This window comes from Medicago sativa, chromosome 4 (assembly GCF_051527215.1).
Source record: "Medicago sativa cultivar Bolivia chromosome 4, Bolivia_mono, whole genome shotgun sequence".
Lineage (NCBI taxonomy): Eukaryota > Viridiplantae > Streptophyta > Magnoliopsida > Fabales > Fabaceae > Medicago > Medicago sativa.
The window spans coordinates 12,760,954-12,780,383 of record NC_140752.1 but is presented as its reverse complement, the minus strand read 5'-3'; the positions used below and the strand labels follow the sequence as shown (position 1 = coordinate 12,780,383).

Sequence of the window (19,430 nt, the reverse complement as noted above, 5' to 3'; positions counted from 1 at the left end):
CTTAATTGGATATATCCGGAAGTTTCTGGATACGCTTTTGGATCGGGTCGGATCGTAACAAATTTATTTGTTACGCGTAGCGCTTACGGATAATGATTAAATTAATTAATTAATTAATTTAACATTTTCAAGTAACAAAAAATATATATATCATTTTTTTTTTAATCCACGACCCATGACCCATATATAAACACTTACTAGTTGGGGTGACCCTCCAATGTGGGACATTTTTAAGTCACACCCACACACTAGTTCTTTCATAGTGTTTTTCTTTCCAATTTTCTTCACTAGAATTAACTAGTGTTCCAACAATCCCCCACTTGACTTCAAAATGGTTTCGTAAATCGTTTCCATAAGATTTGCTAATATACAAAGGTGTCGCCAACAACTTGAACCTTAGCATAGTGGAAGGTATTCTGATTTAACAAGAGTTGCTTACAGCATTGAACTCTATCTCAGACATAGAATCCACACACAAACCTTTTCATAGGTGTATTCTAAAAGCCCGTGCGTTTTAAGGCCCTGCACGTGTATCCCGGTTTTAACGAATGCTCTAGGAATTCTGCCTCGAAATTCCATAGGACCGGCCTAAGTTCCACATTCGTATAGGTGAGTCTATCAAGGGTACTCCTGTAGCTGTGTGCCCCACTCAACATAGAGTATAGATCTCATTAAGAGTTACTATTACCTCATCCTTCTTTCGCTGCAGGATCATGCTTTCTAAATTCTTTATCTCATAGCATGTTCTACCACTTCATGACTTGTTATTACCCATTGAACCTATTTCTTGGGATCTCCAGTCATGTAGGTCGGGTTACCATCACTTGTGGGCTATAGACATTAGTCTCATCCTACTGGATGTTTCTCGGACTTTCTTTCTATTAAGTCCTTTCGTCAAAGGATCAGCTAAGTTTTCATTTGTACGTACAACATCAACTCTAACCGCTCCATTAGGGATACACTCTCTAATCGTGCTGTGTTTTCGCCTTATCTGTCGTCTCTTACCATTTGTAATATAACGATTCTTAATCTTTGCAATAGTCGTGGTACTATCACAATGAATTAACACAGCAGGTAACGGTTTTTCCCATAGAGGGATCTTAGCTAGCAAGGATCTTAGCCAACTTGCTTCTTCACTAGTTTTCTCTAATGTTCTCATCTCAGATTCATTCCATAGTGAACTGAGTCAATATCATTTGTTTTAACAAACAACTCATCTAGTGATGCTCAATGTGCAAACACTAGTCGCTAAATATTCATCTGAAAGATGTTCTATTTTATATCTTGTACCATTTAAGTACAATATGTTACTCCTAGTGAAGTAATCTTAGAGTCATAGTCTTCTTAAGACACCTCATGACTCTTTCTATAGCATGGCAATGCTTCCCATCCGTCTATTAGTAAACTTGCACAAGAGTTTCACGACATCGACAATGTCGGATCTAATACATTCAGTGGCATACCTAAGTGCTGCCAATGATGCTTGTATATTCTGTTTTTCTAATTCCATCTCAAGTGTTCTTACACTTGGATCATAATATGTGATTGCAAGTTTACGGTGAAATAATTACATTTCCTTAAGATCTTCTCAACTTTGTGAGATTTATCAAAAAAGTTATCTTTTCTGATCTAGTAATCTTGAAACCAAGAATTACTTCAATTTTTGTCTAGGTCTTTCATATCAATGTTATTGATAAACAATGATTTCACATAATTCATAACATGAATCTTTAAATCAAATATGAGCAAGACGTCTTCATAGAGACATATGATCGTGCAAATATTATTTGTCACTTTCATTCACTTTATACTCATTCGATAGCATTAGAATGTCAAATTTTTCATGTCATTCCTTAAGAGTTTATTTTAGACCATTCAAATAATTATCTAACTTACATACCTTGTTTTCTTGTCCATGAATTGCAAACTTTTTCAGGTTGTTCCATATAGACTTGTTCTTCTAGTTCACCATAAAAAAGGCAACTTTCACATCCATTTGGAGTACTATCGAGTTATAAACGGTTGGAAAAGGGACTAGTACTCTTATGAATATGATTTTCATGACTGGTGAATGAATGTCGAAGAAGTCTATATTTTTCTCTTTGTCTAAAACCTTTGACTACAAGGAAAGCCTTGTATTCATCAACCGTCCCTTCAGGTTTTAGTTCCCCTTTTTGAAATTCCAAATACAACCGATTGATTTTGCAACCATGAGTCAAGTCAACTAAGTGTCATGTTTTGTTAGACTCTAGAAAATCCATTTCATCGTTTATTGCTTCTTGCCATAATTCAGCATCCATTAAGGATATAGCTTTTTAAGGCTTTAATGGATCTTCTTCCATTGTATAAACCAAGTTCATACTCTTTAGCAATTTTAGCTTTCTTACCTCCTTGAGGTTCTATAACATCTTGTATGATGTTTTCATAACTATTTCTAATTACATGAATGTGATTAGATATAGTGCCCCCACTAGTTCTTAATTTTTAAAGGGAAATTTATTTTGCCCCCACTAATGTTGTGCTCCCATTAGAGCCCCCACTAGTGCCCCCACTATTCTTTAGTTAAAGGGGTAAATATTTACATAGAATTCGACATCTTTTAAATTCTATGATCACTTTAACATTTAGGTCATAAAACCTATATGTTTCGTTATTTATCGCATACCCGATGAATACATATTCATAGGCTCTACTAGTGAGTTCAACTCTCTTGGGGTCCAGGATCTAAATATAGTCCAGACAATCCCAAGTTCAAAAATTAGACAAGTTGGATTGTCTTTTCTTCAAAAATTTCTTAATTAGAATTTTTGTTTTTAGACTTGGATACTCTATAAATTTCAAATTTCGTTATAAAAAATTGAACATTCAAGCATATCAATTTTATTTTTCCAAAGTTCACAGTCATCAATAAATATGATAAAAATATCATTTTATCATTTCTAATTTATGTGTCATCAATTTAACACATATCATAATTTATTATGTTTAGAGATTCAAATTCTCTAAATTCTAATTTATATGAACTTTTTGGTTCATATATCTTGACTGCAACAAATAAAATTGTCTAATTATATAACGTTGGAATTAAGTCCAAGTTACTCAAAAATTAAACTCTTGTTCATGATCAATTTTGATATGTCAAATATTAAAATTACCCAACTTATATAGAAAGGGAATTTAATTTTGAACATGTCATCAAAGGCACAACCTTTTCCCACAAGAGTGCATGATACACAAGTTTCTCTTTAAGTCTGAGTCAACTCAGTCTTATTCAATAAAATCTGAAATTCAGATTCTTTCTAATATTTAGAGCATCCAACATGTCTATACATCCAGTATGCCATTTTATGGCAATTCTTGATATTGTTTTAAAATAACACGTAAGGGACATTAAGTTTTATATAAAATAAAACTTTATCATTTTCCATTCTTTGTTACTATTTTGTAACAAATGGAACTAAATTATTTTATCTTGTTACTATTTTGTAACAAAAAATACGCGACGCTCGCATTATGAGCTCCAAACGTTTTTCTCATGTTTTGTAACAATCAAAACTTGTTTGGTTCCGTAACTAATAATTTGTTTTGTAACAAATTATTGTTTTCATCAAATAAATTTTTAGCGTTGTTGATTGAAACAACAATCACTTCATCATTTCAGTCAAAAGATGTAAATCTATAGCTTGATTTATCCTTAATGTATTTAGGGACAACTTAACCTCAATAAGTAACTTCTTCAGTAGACATAGCAGATCGAAACGTCTTAAAATTGTTGTTTTTGGATTTACAAACTGTTAAATTTGAATTTCCAAATTCTATCATCTACCGAAGTTGTTACTAGGTTGAGTCACGACCAGGTCGCTCTCTTTAAGACGTTTCGTGGCACTACCCAAAGTTGTGCAAGGTAGACTATCAACCACGCCGCCTCAAGGATAAAACAAGCCCAGCTACAACTGTTCGATTAACTACTGCACAGTAGAAAAATCGTTCGAGAATTACACCCTAAAAATATGGCTCAATCGTTTGATCGAAACCACTCGATACGGTACGTAACCGCTCTATTCGAAACCGTTCAAATTAATATGGTATTATTACCATTCTATTATGGTGCTGAGACCACTCAAATATGGTGTTACCACCATTCTAACTTCTCCAAAACATCAATATGGTACTACGACCACTCAAATATGGTGATACCACCATTTCTCTTTAAATAGAAAATTATTAAAATAATTGATATACTGTTAAGATCATTCTTTAATTCCGACGGGACATTAGTATTACGAAAAGGGACTATGATCTTAATAGTACTCTATATTCCGAAGAATCATATATTATCGAAGGGACTATGAACTTAAGACCAAGGGACTATGGTCTTAAGAACACTCTTAATACCGAAGGGACAGAAAGGAGTAGAAGCAGAAGAAACTCGCTATCGCAAGTCGGAGGGAGAAGAGAAGAAAAGAATTCCCGACAACTCAATGAAATTCTTTTCGCTGTAAAGAATGAGTGAGGCGAACTTCTCCTTTTATAGGGAGAGTTTGTAACAAAAAACGAGTGACTTGGGGATTAAGTCTGCTTAATCCTTAAACAAACGCGTTTTGTTTCTTAATTGGATATATCCGGAAGTTTCTGGATACGCTTTTGGATCGGGTCGGATCGTAACAAATTTATTTGTTACGCGTAGTGCTTACGGATAATGATTAAATTAATTAATTAATTAATTTAACATTTTCAAGTAACAAAAAATATAAATATCATTTTTTTTAATCCACGACCCACGACCCATATATAAACACTTACTAGTTGGGGTGACCCTCCAATGTGGGACATTTTTAAGTCACACCCACACACTAGTTCTTTCATAGTGTTTTTCTTTCCAATTTTCTTCACTAGAATTAACTAGTGTTCCAACAACTAACTACTAGGAACTCACCTCTAAGTCGAACATTATGCTGAGTTTGCGCTTACACGAAGTCCACTTCAATATCCACTTCAGAAACTCCACACTAGGCGAGGCTTCATGCTCGCTTCTGCGAGCTATCGCAAAAGAACCCAAATTCTGCACAAAATCTGCATCTGGTCCCTTACTTCAAAGTTGTCTCCAGACCTCAATACTTGACCAAAATTAGTGAAACTGGTACTAAAATGTCCGGAATTTTATTAGCTAACCATAGCATCAAAAGTCACTTGATTCCAAGTTATAGAGAGAAAGTTATCACCATTTTAGTGGGGCCCTATCCCAAAACCCGTAACAATTTTCCAGCAGAAATCCACAACTTCAAACGCACTTTCTGAGTTCGTCACTAATCCAAATCACACGAAATTTATATCCGATTTGAAGGGAATTACGTGCAGAATCTGAAAATCTAATAATTACTTAATTCCAAAATACACTGCCAAAACCATAACCAAAATATCACATATATGCCATACTAATTTCGTCTCAAAAATCATAAATTCCGATTATAGTCACTTATAACATCAACTACCTTAATATACATCCACATCAGGTCATCAAAACTGCTAAATCATTTTTCTATACTAATTTTCTTAAATTCCAAGTTCCACTTTCATTCCATTCTCCAAAGACTCAAACTTAACTAATAACTCACCTTGATTGTGATTACTAAGCTCCTTTGGCATCAAAACAAGTCACCACCAATCACTAACAATATAATTTGCATTCCTACACATTGAATTAATGAATTCCATGAAAAGTTGACAACCTATGGAAAAGAAACAGGGAAGAACTTTTATGCTTACCTAGTGATTAAACTATCATGGGTGCTCCATTAACATGTTTTTCTAGCAATTTCCCATGGATTTGGAGACAAAAATGTAAGAGTGGAAAAAGGAAGAAACGGGGCGATTTGCTTAGGGAGTGGGAAAGGATGAGTTTTGAAGTTTAATTCTTACTAACAACACCACAAGGGACCTATGTGTTACTCAATCTTGATGATTCCTCCAAGAATTGATGAATTGGTGATGGTGAGGGTTTAGAGGGAGTGAGGTCGGTTTGGGTAGAGGGAGAAGGGAAGATATTTTTGGTTTTCTAGAGAGAGGAAATGGGTAGAAAAATGAAGAAGTTTGTGGATTTTGTCATTTAAATAAAATTAAATGGCAAGATTACCATTTTACCCTTGGCCCTAAAGGTTTATGAATAAAAAAAATATCTCATTGATAATTTGGAAAAATAACTGACATATATAAATGACAGTGTTGTTAAGCAGGATATTATATTGTTTATATTTCTTATTATATTGTTTATATTTCTTATTTTTCGTTAATCTTCTTCAATTTGATTATAGATTGTATATTAACTTAGAGCCTCAATTGAGAACATTATTTCTAGTTTAGATTGTAAATTTCCAAACAAAGCAAAAATTTCTAAGTGGAAGAAACTTGCCTTTAAACTAGTTTTTCCATAAATAGTAATAAATTTTGAGCCTCAAATTCTACTAGTGGAAACAACAATAATTGAAAAAGTACCTTCAACATGCAGAGAACCGGTGAGATTATTACAAGCCAAGTCCAATAGTTCTAGTTGACTAAATTTGGTTAAATCTGTTGCAAGAACACATCTTTTTTAATATAGAAATAAAACATATTTATCACAGGTATATGTTTTAAGAATGAGCAATGCTATATATCAAGAAAGATTTTATCAAGAAATTGTCCCGAAATTAATGTTAGCCAATAAAATTTCAGCCTGGCCGGAAATCATGGGGTGGTGGGTGTTATGTATTTTTTTTTTTATGAAACTTTAATAAATAAGATTGAAATCTAAAGGTGATAATTTTGCCATGTCATTCTTGAATTCTTCAAGAAAATTCATTCTTGATATCTAGCATTTTCCTTTAAGAATTGAAGATGCGTGCCTAAAATAGAGGGAGAGCAAGTAAAGTTGTTATAGCTCAGTATCAAACTCCTTAATGATGCGAATTCATGCAAATTTGTCATCATGCTTCGATTTAGAGAATTAAATGAAAGATCCAAGACCTGTAAATTCTTTAATCTCAAAAACCCTTCAACGAATACAAAATGTTAGTGATATACATATGGAATAGTTTCAAGGCTATGTAAATATAATATGTAATCTTTAAAATATACAAAATCCGTCAATTTATTATATTTATATAGTTGATATTTAATATGTAAATCGATAGTTTATTCAATATGAATGTGCAAATAAAATTTGCTTTCACTCTTGTTCCCAGTTCTTTCCCCCTAATAAATAAGAATTGCGCTCACTTTTAATTTTATTTTAAGTGTCGTATTATCATCGATAAAAAAAAAAGTGTTGTATTTTTTTGGTCAAATAGTCTAGCGGCTAGTGAAATTCACCTTAAAGGTGAATAAGTGGGGGGTGTCCAGGATTCAAATCCCGACCCTTACATATAATATACATTATCCCTTACCAAATGAGCTAATCTCTTTATCTAAACCTTTTTTTTTTATTTTGAAAGAATATATCAAAAATCTTTGATATAAAGAAACAGAAAGATAGTACAATGATAACAAAAAGGAAGATAGCAAAATGGTAGCAATAAGTCAGATTGATTGTAGGGCTTATCATGTGGTGTGGCTGCAACTGCAACATCAGCTTGTGAACAACCTAATTTTCAATAAACATGCTGCCATCCAATTACAAAAATTTGTCGGTAGAAAATTAGTCAACTCAGAAAACCTAATTTTCAAGGAGGCATCCATGTATTTTGAAGGAGTATGTTTCATTGTAATTTTAGGCTGAAGTTTCTTGTCCACATAATTATAATTATAATATAATATTTTAAAAAAAAAGCCATTTCCAGTGCATATATTAACAACAAATAACAAAAGTTTACAAAACTTTCAAGATGAATTAAAAATTACTTAAATTACAGCATGCTGTTACAGTCAAATATATTATTTCTGTATGCACTTCTCATAGATCCATTATTTCCAGTCACAATCACTCTTTGTCTGATTTTTAGTCCCACATGCCACAAACCAATGTGAGTCCACAAAATAAAAGGTACTACAACATCAGATTTTGGTTAATGTACGTACTATAAGAAATATTCTCATATCCAGCTATAGGTATAGAATTCTATCTAGAGAAAACAGAAAACAGTTTGCTAAATTGTTATTAATTTCAACCAATTTTTTAAAACTATGGTAACTTGCAGGCCAAGCAACAGGGATTTATTGGGTTTAATCTTCTTGTTTTTGGTTTTGTTCCATTAACAAATACTAGTGAAGACATAATTTGCTGCTCAAAAAGTGCAGGATTTCTATATTGGGTGGTACGCAACATTTCGATTGTGATATCTATCTCTAAAATATGTTGGCATTGTAATTTTATGCAGGTTGGTCTTCAAAATTTAAACATCAGTCAAAATAGTTTCCGATTTTCACGAATTGGTGAATACATCCTTAAATTGTAAAGTGTCCGTCAAAATAGTTCCTCTATTGCTTTTACCGGTAAAGACTATGACATGACACATTAACCGGACATGTGTCAACTCCATGTTGATCCCACATCAATGCCACCACATTGGGGACTGATTTTCTTGTTATTCACAATTGCAATTAATGACAAATACTACACCATTTATCCTTTCTAGCAACAACTGAAAATTGTTGCCAGAACTGCAAAAAGCGTTGCCTAAAAGAATAGGGGACGTTTATCAGGCGTCTCCTATGCGAGCGTCGCCTATTGTATAAGGGGGCGTTTTTTCATGCTCTTTGGGCACAGTTTAAAAAAGTGTCGCCTAAACTTTAGGAATAGGGGACGATTTTTCATGGCATTTGAGGCAACGATTTTAAGTGTTGCCAAAAGTCGCTACAATTATTAATCGTTGCCTTAGAGTGAAATAACAAAAATATTAGAATTGTAGCCATAGCTTAGAGACAAAATTGCAGTAAAAGTACATAAAAAAATATTTTGCAATTCTTTTGAAAAAACAGTTGATTACAAAAAACACACACTTTCATGAAAGTTGTGTTATAATAAAATTGAGTTGTATAATTTATTCTTGGGACATGAGTTCAAACATTAATTTAACACACTAGTAATAAAAATGTCTAGCATTACTTAATACTAAGTATACGCCTAACAAAATATATGGTTCAATCAAGTTTAATGCCCTAAAGTGCAAGCCTATATAAAATAACTATCCAACTCTTTCAACTTTGTCTTGGAATTCGTCATCCTCTTGAAATTCATCAACTACATAATCTTTTTCATCATCTTCGGTGATACCTAGTTGCATAAAAAAATGAAGGAAAAAAAATCATTACACCAACAAGAACTCTTTACTAAAGGCGCACAACTATGCACATACATATCATTTATTAACCTTACCTTTATAGGTTCCTTACTCCATGTACTCAAAATCATCATCAATGAATGACTGAAATTCATTGCCATCTTATTACACTTTTTGTAAGCATTAAGACTAAAAGAAATCATCCAACTCCTTCAAGTTTTTCTTCTTGGAGTTCATCACCATCTACACTTTCCTTTTGAAATTCATCATCTACATCGTCCTTTTCATCAACTTCATTGATACCTAGCTGCAGAATAAAATAAAAATAAAATATATACATTAATCATGGATAGTGTTGGTTCAAGGGACAATTAGGAATTCATCAATATTTATACCTTGCACAATAAAAGTCAATACGATGAGTAAAATACACCTAAAACAGAATTGCAAACAAGAAACACAAATTGCAAAAACAACACAAGTTACAGAAACATATATAGCAGTTGGTAGTTTTTACCAAACAGATAGGCCCCACACAAACAGAATAAGCCACTACTTCAACAACTTTTTGCATTCATTCTTTTACTAAAGAATGAAAGTTTTAAAAGTTGAAGGTAATTTTATTCCTGGGATGTCCTTGGGAGTTCACTAGTGCCCCTTTGGTAAATTTACCCAACTTCTGTCTTCATTTGAGTAAGCTAGTACGTTATAGTTAACATACTAATTATGCATGCAAACTAATCTCAATTCAAATTCCTATTAATAATATAATCTTTTGTTCTTTGAAGTTTGGCCCATGAGATACATGCCTTGAAATTTTTGTGAAGGGTGGTTATAAGATACACTTGGTAATTTCAGTATTAGTGATACAACTTGTCATGTAATCAAACTTCACATTTGTTAACCAAGTTTATTTTTAGGTCAACCATAAGTTATCAAAGGTCAATGTCGGTGTGCCTAACTTGGAACTGGTGAATGAAGTTCAATGCAGTTAAAGCTAATGGTGATATCGATACTAATACCATTTTTTTTTTTGACAAGAATTCCAGTTATGTTTAAGTCATAATTTAAAATAGGGAATACGAACAAAAATTTGAGAAAGCCTAAGAGTACCTTGACAAAAGTATCCAGAATTTGAAGACATTCACAAATATTGTTGCACCGTGAAGTCTGCTTTTCTTTTATAATTCCAAATACTAGTTCCAATTCCAAGTGCCCAAAAAAGGTAGAAATAGAATAGATAGTCCCTGCAATCAAAATCGAACACAAAATCACAAATATTAGTTTAATATTCGAATTCAAAATTTCTACCTTCATAAATTTTAATTGGTAGTTAAATTAATTGCTATCACTTGCAACTACATGAACATTCCTATTGTGGCGTGCAATATCAAAATCTTTAAAACAAATGATATCTCACTCACTTAACCCGAAAACTTAATCATAATTTTCCAATGTAAATCACAAGATAAAATACTATTATCTTTACAGTGGATTGTAAAATTTCTTTCCTTACATTGGCACCTAAAACTCCCTTCCAATTTAGATTGACCCACTACCATGTTTCATTTGCTAAATTCATATCATATGATAAAGCATGAGGTCCCCGCCAGCTATTAAATAGGAATATTAAAATAATTTCATATCTTACAATGTTTTTGGTAGCATACAGTAAACACATCTTGGTTGCATTAAAATAAATGTCAAATACACCATAGAGTCCTTTAAGTTTAACGTTTATACCGGATTAATCCTTTTAGTTTTTTTAGTTTCAAATTGGTCCTTTATTGTAGTAAAGGTGAACAATACACTTATGAACCTTAGTTTTGAGAGAGGTGAATTTAAAGCTGTCAACAAAGCAATAAACATCCACATAAGCACTGCTAACTGAGTTTGATGGAAACAGGGTAATGATGCATATATTTTATGGCTTAAAGAACTAGACACACAATTTTACTAACATAAAGGACCAATTTGAAACTAAAAAAAACTAAAAGACTAATCGGGTACAAACGTTAAACTTAAAGGACCCGATGATACATTTGGCCTAAGATAAATTATCAGATTCATATAAGTTATAAGAGGCCCATTTACTGCACACTAACCATGAGTTAGTCCAATCGTAAATTTTACACGTCAATCAAATGTAAGTTATGAGCAAAATACAACTTTAAAGATCTCATCAAAGACAAGAGAAACTCAATTGATATGAAAGACAAGTACTTTAGCTTTTGGAGTTTATGTGAATACGACCTTATTTGTTGGTCAATAACTCTTTGTGTACTTAATAATAACAATCATAAGCTAGAATAACAGAAACAACAAAGATAAAATGAAACTTCTAAGAATAATGGATCGAATTACAACTAGCATAGATACTCTAAATTATAAATTTCTATTTTGACTATGAAAACAGAAACATTAGCGAATGTCAGATACCACCTCTTATACTTTTCTTCCATTTATGATATACATGGTCTGTTAGCCACGAAAGACATGATGAGAATTACAAAACTCATAAAAAAATCCACAATTGATAACCAAACACAAACAGAGCAACACAACCTTAGGTAATCGATAACAAATAAATAAATATAAATATGAATAAATAGACAAATTAAGATGTATGATTGATAGAGAAAATAGCATACCCTTCTTCGCAAGATATTAAATGGAATCGTCAAAGTTTTCGAAGGCTGTTGTAGAGCATATAGTTATTCATCAGATCGTCCTATTCCTGAAGAAAAAAAACACCAAAAACTAAGTTCAACACCAAAAACAACAGGAACATAAAAACGCAAGCTGAAATTATGAACACTTTAGCTTTGATGTTACTAAATTCGCTCACATAAGCAAAGAGAGATAGTTGTAGTTGAAAGAAGAACACGAGCCTATGATTGGAGTGTGAAATTCCATATCAGGGTTCACCATGGTCACATTTTTCTACAATTGGAGGGTTCACCATGGTCTCATGAGATTAGGGTTTACCATGGACTTGTTCTACTGTGATTGGAATGTGATTGGAATATTAGGGATTTGGGATTAGCGTCAATGACTCAAAGCTTTCCAAGATAGAAGAATCGTGATTGACAAAACCCATACCATCGTAATATAGCTTCGTCACCGCCGTTTACAATACTTCCATTTTCTGTTACGGTTAACAGTAATATCTTCCTCTCTCTGCAGACACCATCGTTCCTTTGGGAGAATTGAAGATGAAACTTATAGATCTGAGAAATTTTTGTAAGTGAGGATTGAAGACGAAACCTTCTGTTATCTTAGTATTGGTTTTGAGATACTTGTGAAAGGTTCGATAAAGGTATAGCGGTGGAGGATTGAAGATGGAATTTTGTAGATCTGAATTGAAAGAATCACCACAACGTGAGACAAACTAAAACAAAATTAGAGACAATAAAAAAGTTAGAAGAGGGTAGTTTCGAGTTTACAAAATAATATAAGGATAATGGTGTAATTTTGAATCATGTCATTAAGTTCCGTGTTTCTTCAGTGTTTTGGCCACCTTCTCTCTCATCTGTCGCACTAATTTTTGCTGAAAAGTTATCTTTTCATTTGTAGACAAGTTTTCATGGGATGATTAAAAATCATAGCCTTTGCCTTAAAAGAATGCAACAACTTAAAATCGTCCCTAGATGTGTCAAAGGGGACTTTTTTTCAGATATTGCCAAAAGAAATATCATTTGCCCGCTCTAAAATTGTCCCTAAAGATATTTTAGGGGACAATTATAAGGTGATGCTAAAATTTTGTTGGCAACAAAGAGAAAACGTGCCCAGATCTATTTTTAGGGGACAATTTACACATGTTGTGTGAAAAAGTGTTGCTAGAGGCAATAAATGGTGTAGTCTGTCCATGAAATGATTTAAATTTTATGTACAAATTAGTCCCTAATGAGTTGATATTGATATGAGATTATCGTGCAATGTGAAATATCCAGTCAATGTGTCATGTTGTAACGCCCCGTTTTTCAGCACCAAAAATTGTGTCTGTTTTTTTTTTTAAAAAGAAAAGTGTTAAACCTTTTTAAGCACAAGTTATATATTTTTATTCACAAAATAAATTAAATGTTCCTTTTCAAAATGAACGTCATAGTTATATAGCACTTTGTATGACGACTGATCAATTTATATAAACACGATTACATCCCTACGCAGAGGGTGGATTTCCTTTCAAAAGTACTATCCAAAATTAAAAGACTACTAAGATGATCTCTAACTCTATAACAAAAAGTTGGGTACTGGACCCACCAATTCTATCAAGCCTAAGACTTTCTACATACCAACTATGTGAGTATGTTACCCGTAAATGTGACCCGTCCTGACGCCGGGTCGAATCCCCAAGACGTAGTAGTCCAGATATCATGGAAGCTGAACTTCGTCGTCTTAGATGGAAACGTCTCGAGATCCCAGGGTGCCGTCATAATCTATAGCATATAGCCCACATATCCACTGAAAGGGTCACCAATCCGAAAATAACAAATATACAGGAAGCATAAACAGAGAAAACATTATACGTGAATTAGAGATCTCAATCTAACTCACATACGGAAAACAAATAGAACATAAGACTATTAAAAATTATAAAGACTCGATTCCTAATGCAATGCCTATATGTCGATGAATATGATTCCGGAATTAATACACCTCCGCAGAGGGTTGTGGCAACTCCACATAAGGAGATGAGTATCTACCCATCTATCAGACTCAATGATCCACTACGGGATAAGGTGGTCTTCAACGCACCCCGTGCCACCTCTCCGGTGTGCACCTCGTGACTCCTCTCTGGTGGCCACGTTTACTATGAATTGCATGAGCATACGATTCCCCTTATATGCTAAGCATTTCTAAACATATGCAATATATTAATTATATCATCATCATCATCATATGTAATTCATTAATATCAAGAATATAATTTGCATATGTAAACATTTACTCACTTTGACAATTAGGCATTCTCAAACACGTAGTCAAATACAGAGCAATTACAAAACATAAATATCATTTCATTTTTATTGGAAAATATCTAAAAATAGAAAGGTGCCCTTACCTCGACTAGTTTTTTTTTTTTTATCCACACAAATATGTCTATTTTCCCTTTAATTTCTTTTAGTCATCGAAGTCCCTCCAAGTAAATGTTTTAATTTCTCTTCTTACTCACTTCATCAAACTCTCACAATCTCACTTTACTCTCACTTGTCTCTCAAAGTTCACAACACCAACACTCAAGAGAAACGAAAAATAAAACTAAAGGAGTACAGAGAGAGATGATCGGACTCGAGAGAAAGTGAGAAAGATAGAACTTGACTAGTTTCTACCCAAAGAGACCACGATGTTGAAGATCAAGAATAAGGCCAGGATTTATTGTTACTATTGTTATTTATTTTATTTGTTTAGGCAAAAGCTAACATTATTAGAAGTTTTTCTTATCTAAAATTAACTAACACTTCAAAAATAATCTTTGATCAATCAAACTTTTCTAACTTCAATCAAGTTATATATCTTATTTTAAACTAACCATTAATTATAATAATTCTTAACGTTTTTGTCTCTAAATTTTTACAAACAAAATTCTACAAAGTCTCTTTTATTTTTATGTCCTTTCTCAAACTTTGTTAAATCCGTTAAAATATTAAACGCGCAATCTAAATTTATAAACAATATCATAAACATTATTTTCCATTGTTGTTTAATCAAATAAGTTCATCCTTAAGTCATTTATTTACTATTATTTTAAAGGACCTATTATACATAATAAAACAATTATTTTTCTAAAACATTGCCTTGAGAAAAATAAATCTAGCCGGTATAAATTTTTATTATAAAGTTCACATTATAAAAATATTAGTATCTTTAGTGTCTAATAACTATTCTTTTTAGTTACTAACTAACTCATTGGTTTTAGACCCAAAGTAATAACAAAGGTTTAATTTTAAGATTCCCTTAAAACTACCAAAAGAAGAAAAATCAGTCATGTTAAATAATCTATTTCACACCATAACTAAGTTTAATTTCAAAGTCCATAAATTCAACTCTTAAGTCTACTTCAATTAACTTAACATTATATATTTTTTTCTCTATATAGACACATAGTTATATATTTTATTTTTCTTTTCGACAGTCCCAAAGCTACATCAATATATATCTATATATATATATATATATATATATATATATATATATATATATATATCCAAAAATAGTTTGTCGAGAAACCTCCAACCCATATATAATTTTTTCTCTAAAGTTGTTATTCTAAAAATAATAGTACCTTTCTATCCCTTTTAAGTTACTAACTAAATCATTGACTTTTAGACTAAAAGTAGTTAAAATTTAATCATACTTCATAATATACTTTCACACTAAAATAAGCTTCTTTTCTAAAGTCCATAACTATATCTAGTCTACCAAATTAATTTATAATATCTTTTATTTGTTTTACACAACTCACATCGTTACATACTTGGTTTGTGAATAAAAATCGAAGTCTGATATGTATATATATTTATTTTTCATTTCTCATAAAATACCATCAATTTTAGTAATAATTAAATGAAGGGAAGAAGGACATAAGGACAAAAATAGAGTAAATATAAAGGAGAAAAAACCTGTGTCCATAAACTAGAAAAAGGGAGTTAACAATAAAATGGTTTACAAAATACAAGTTCTAAGTCCACAAAGTCATGGTAAAATCAAAGTCCAATAATTTATGATTAAGAAAATTTTAAACCCAACACACCCAAAACTTATTATTGGTTCGGTCAAGAGAGGGAAAGGAGAAGGGTTTATGTTTTGTTACCTTATCTAATATCACTATAATCACAAGAGAAAGACCAAACTTTCCTCTTCAAAAACCTTCTCCAAAAACGCTATGGATCTAAGGCCAAAATATGGAATTTCATCTATACTTTGTTCAATCACCAACTCTTAAGTTATTGTTATTATTTTTATTTAATAGGATATCATACTTGTGAGGATTAAACATATATGTATGGTCATGGATGAAGGTTTTCTAATAATTTATTGAAAGTATAGAAGGGTCATAAAATTAAACATAGCAAGGGAAGTGAGAATGACCAAGAAGGGATAAGATCAAAAATGAAATATATGAAGCAATAATTTGAAAGCAAGAGGAATAAGAAACAAAAGTGAAAGCTTAAAGAGTCCAATCTTTGATATTGATATGGTTTTGGTTTGTGGTGTATATGTATATAGAGGTAGAAATGTTTTTGTAGAAGAGGAAGAAAGAAGAAATAAGAAAGATGGAAGAACATAGAAGAGTAACGAGGGAGAGAGAAGAATGAAGAAATATGGATGAAGGAAGAAGATAGAAGAATGAAGAGAGAAGAATTAAGAGAGAAGAAAGAAGAGAGATAGAAGAGAGAAGAAAGAAGGACGTGAAAGAAAAGAGAGAAGAGGAAGCAAGAAGAGTGAAAGAGTTGTGATGAAAGAAGGCAAGAAAAAGAAATGAGATGGGTCCTCCATATATAGGGAAAAATGGGTGTAGGTGGAGTCTCACAAAAACATCTCCATTCCTTTTTCTTTTCTTTGTACATATATATAATAATATAAGTAAAAATAATTTGGCATATGTATTGTGAAGGTGGCTAGTGGCTGCCGAGGGGATATACAAGAGGATAGGATCCATAGATATTTTCTTTCTTACCAAAGCAAATCATCATTAGACTTTACAAATTACAATTGGTTCTTATGAGAGAAATTTTTTGATGGAAAAAATATTTTTATTGCATAAATCAATCATAAATAATTTTATGAGTCTATACAAAAAATTTCGTACAAAACGGAGTTTGTTTTAAAAATTAAGCGCGGTCAAATTTACGTTTATTGAAGAGCCTAAAAATTAAATTCTAGAAAATTTTCTGAAAATTTAATCATGAGTCGCTATAACTACAAAAATCACAAAATATTCGAGTAGTGATAAAAATTCATCGTCTAAGGTATTATTTATTTTTATTTGAACAACAATTAAAATAGATATGGGAACATAATATTTTATTATTAATATTTATTGTTTTTTTTTCAAAATTAAGGGTCTTACACATGTCATAGCCTCTAACACTAGAACCTAACGGAGGGACCATTTTGAATTACATTTCACAATTTTGGAGATGCATTTGTCAATTTGCAAAAATGAAGGACTATCTCGACTGATGCTTACAATTTCAAGGACCAATTTTCTAATTCAATCAATACTTTAACAATCGTAGATATTTCTTTATACAATAACTAGCGTCCAGACGGGCACTCCCGTGCCCGTCTGTCCGCTTTTTCTATTGCGCTAATGTATATATTCTTCACCTTGTTTTTTTGTATATAAAATAAATTAATATATAGTTTGTCATTCACAAATATGAGAACTAAAAACCTAATGAATTAATAGAGATTTATTGGTGCACTTTTTATCTCTTTTTTTTGTTTGTGTATTGTGATAACATATGTATGCAATATACTTACTCTTCTTTGTATAATTTATTTTTCACATAAATATGTATATTAGTTAAATTGTAATCCAATTTAACTAATATTAACTACTTATATATACAATTAAACTTTGGTTGTCTATGTTATCCTTTGTTTCCGTCCTCTAACATTCATAAGTTACAACCTCTCTATACTCCGTGTGTCTTCTTAGGGAGGTGAATGTAATTTAACATTTACTTAAAGAAGGAAGTGTAGTTTACTCTAACTTTTAAAAAGAAGTACTTAAATCATGTTGTGAAATTGAAGTACTTACTACATGCATAAATGCAACAAAATTTATAGGCCGCAACATATTTTAACAACTTTACATTTTCAATGATTGTTCAACCCAATTTAAGCATTCAAATTTTAATCATTCATCAAACATGCATAAAAAAAAAAAAAAAGCTTTCATCTTTCCATCTAATTTGGTTTTGAAATAATTCCCAACACCACCGAGTAAGTTGCTTATTGTGTAGTCCTTCATCCAACAATAATCTCATCCACAATGGTGAATAGCCGCAAAATCCAGTATGAGAATAGACAGGCAATGACGACATGAATCCCTTGGTCAGTTTGGCACTACATGGTTTGTGTGAAATACTTTTCATGGCCACATTTTTAAAACCCCAATTTCATAGCCATGCATTTTAAGAAAATTAAGGAAAGAAAAGTGAGCAAAAAACTAATTAAGAAACCTGTTATGACCACTGCCTGTTTAAGGAACCATTCTATGTGGAAGTAACACTTCTCTAGGAATTCCAATCATCAGTCACCAAATCCTTTCTGAAGTATGTCGTACATAAAAACCCGATCGACCTGCAAGTACCGAAGTTGGTGTTTGTATTTTACCTGTTGCACATTACCCTAGAAAAAGAATGCGGCGCGATGTCCCTAGTTCCCTATCTCACTGTCTAGGCCACTCCTCCCCTACAATAATGAAGGCAAACATTGAAGAACAAATTTTTGTTGAGAATATAATAGGAAAGAAATGAAGGATATAATAGAAACAATGGATAAATATAAAATCACTAAAGAATTGTTTATTGCACTGAAAATGAAATCAAAAGAAAAATGCATGCACCATGGAACATTCAGGAAACCGTTATTGGTGGGTTTGTTTCTTCATGACAGGAGAGCAATATTAAATCTATGCTTATAAATTATTGTAATTAGCAATATAAGAGATGTCCATTTGAATTAGCAACATGATCATAAGAAAGGATCAAGTATTCCATTGCAAAATTTAAACATGACGTACCAAAAAGTGTTGGAGGAAGCAAACAGTGTCTTATAAATTTAAAAGAGAGATAATCGGGTTGTACCCTCGGCAATTCCACCACCCTGAGTTGGGGTTGGCCATTGGCCACCACGGTCTTCCTGTTTATTTCTAGCCATCGTTACCCATGTCTCTGTCATCGTCAAAGAACCCAAGTCGTTCCCTAATTATCCTCCCTCGTTCACTTCTCCATTTTCTTTTTTCTATCAATAGGATACATCTTTAACAGAGAAAAAATAATCATCAAATTATTTTTCTACTTTTTCTTTGGTTTGTGTAAATCAAATTGAAATGTTGATGTTGAAGTTATACTTCATTTTCTACAAAACTTGGACAAAACAAATAATCAACAATGGGCTTTCAAAAATATAAAAAATAATCAACAGTGATGTGCGTAAAAA

At 32.0% G+C, this 19,430-nt stretch overlaps 1 long non-coding RNA gene across 1 annotated transcript; it reads right to left on the bottom strand.

Moving 5' to 3' along the window:
• Positions 1 to 8,956: 8,956 nt before the first annotated feature.
• LOC146926422 (uncharacterized) lies at positions 8,957 to 12,632 on the bottom strand. Its single transcript, XR_015034130.1, has 5 exons — positions 12,103 to 12,632; positions 11,906 to 11,991; positions 10,368 to 10,501; positions 9,350 to 9,561; positions 8,957 to 9,247 (listed from the first exon to the last, which is right to left on the bottom strand). It is a non-coding gene; the product is annotated as an uncharacterized LOC146926422 (long non-coding RNA).
• Between the last annotated feature and the right edge of the window lie 6,798 nt (positions 12,633 to 19,430).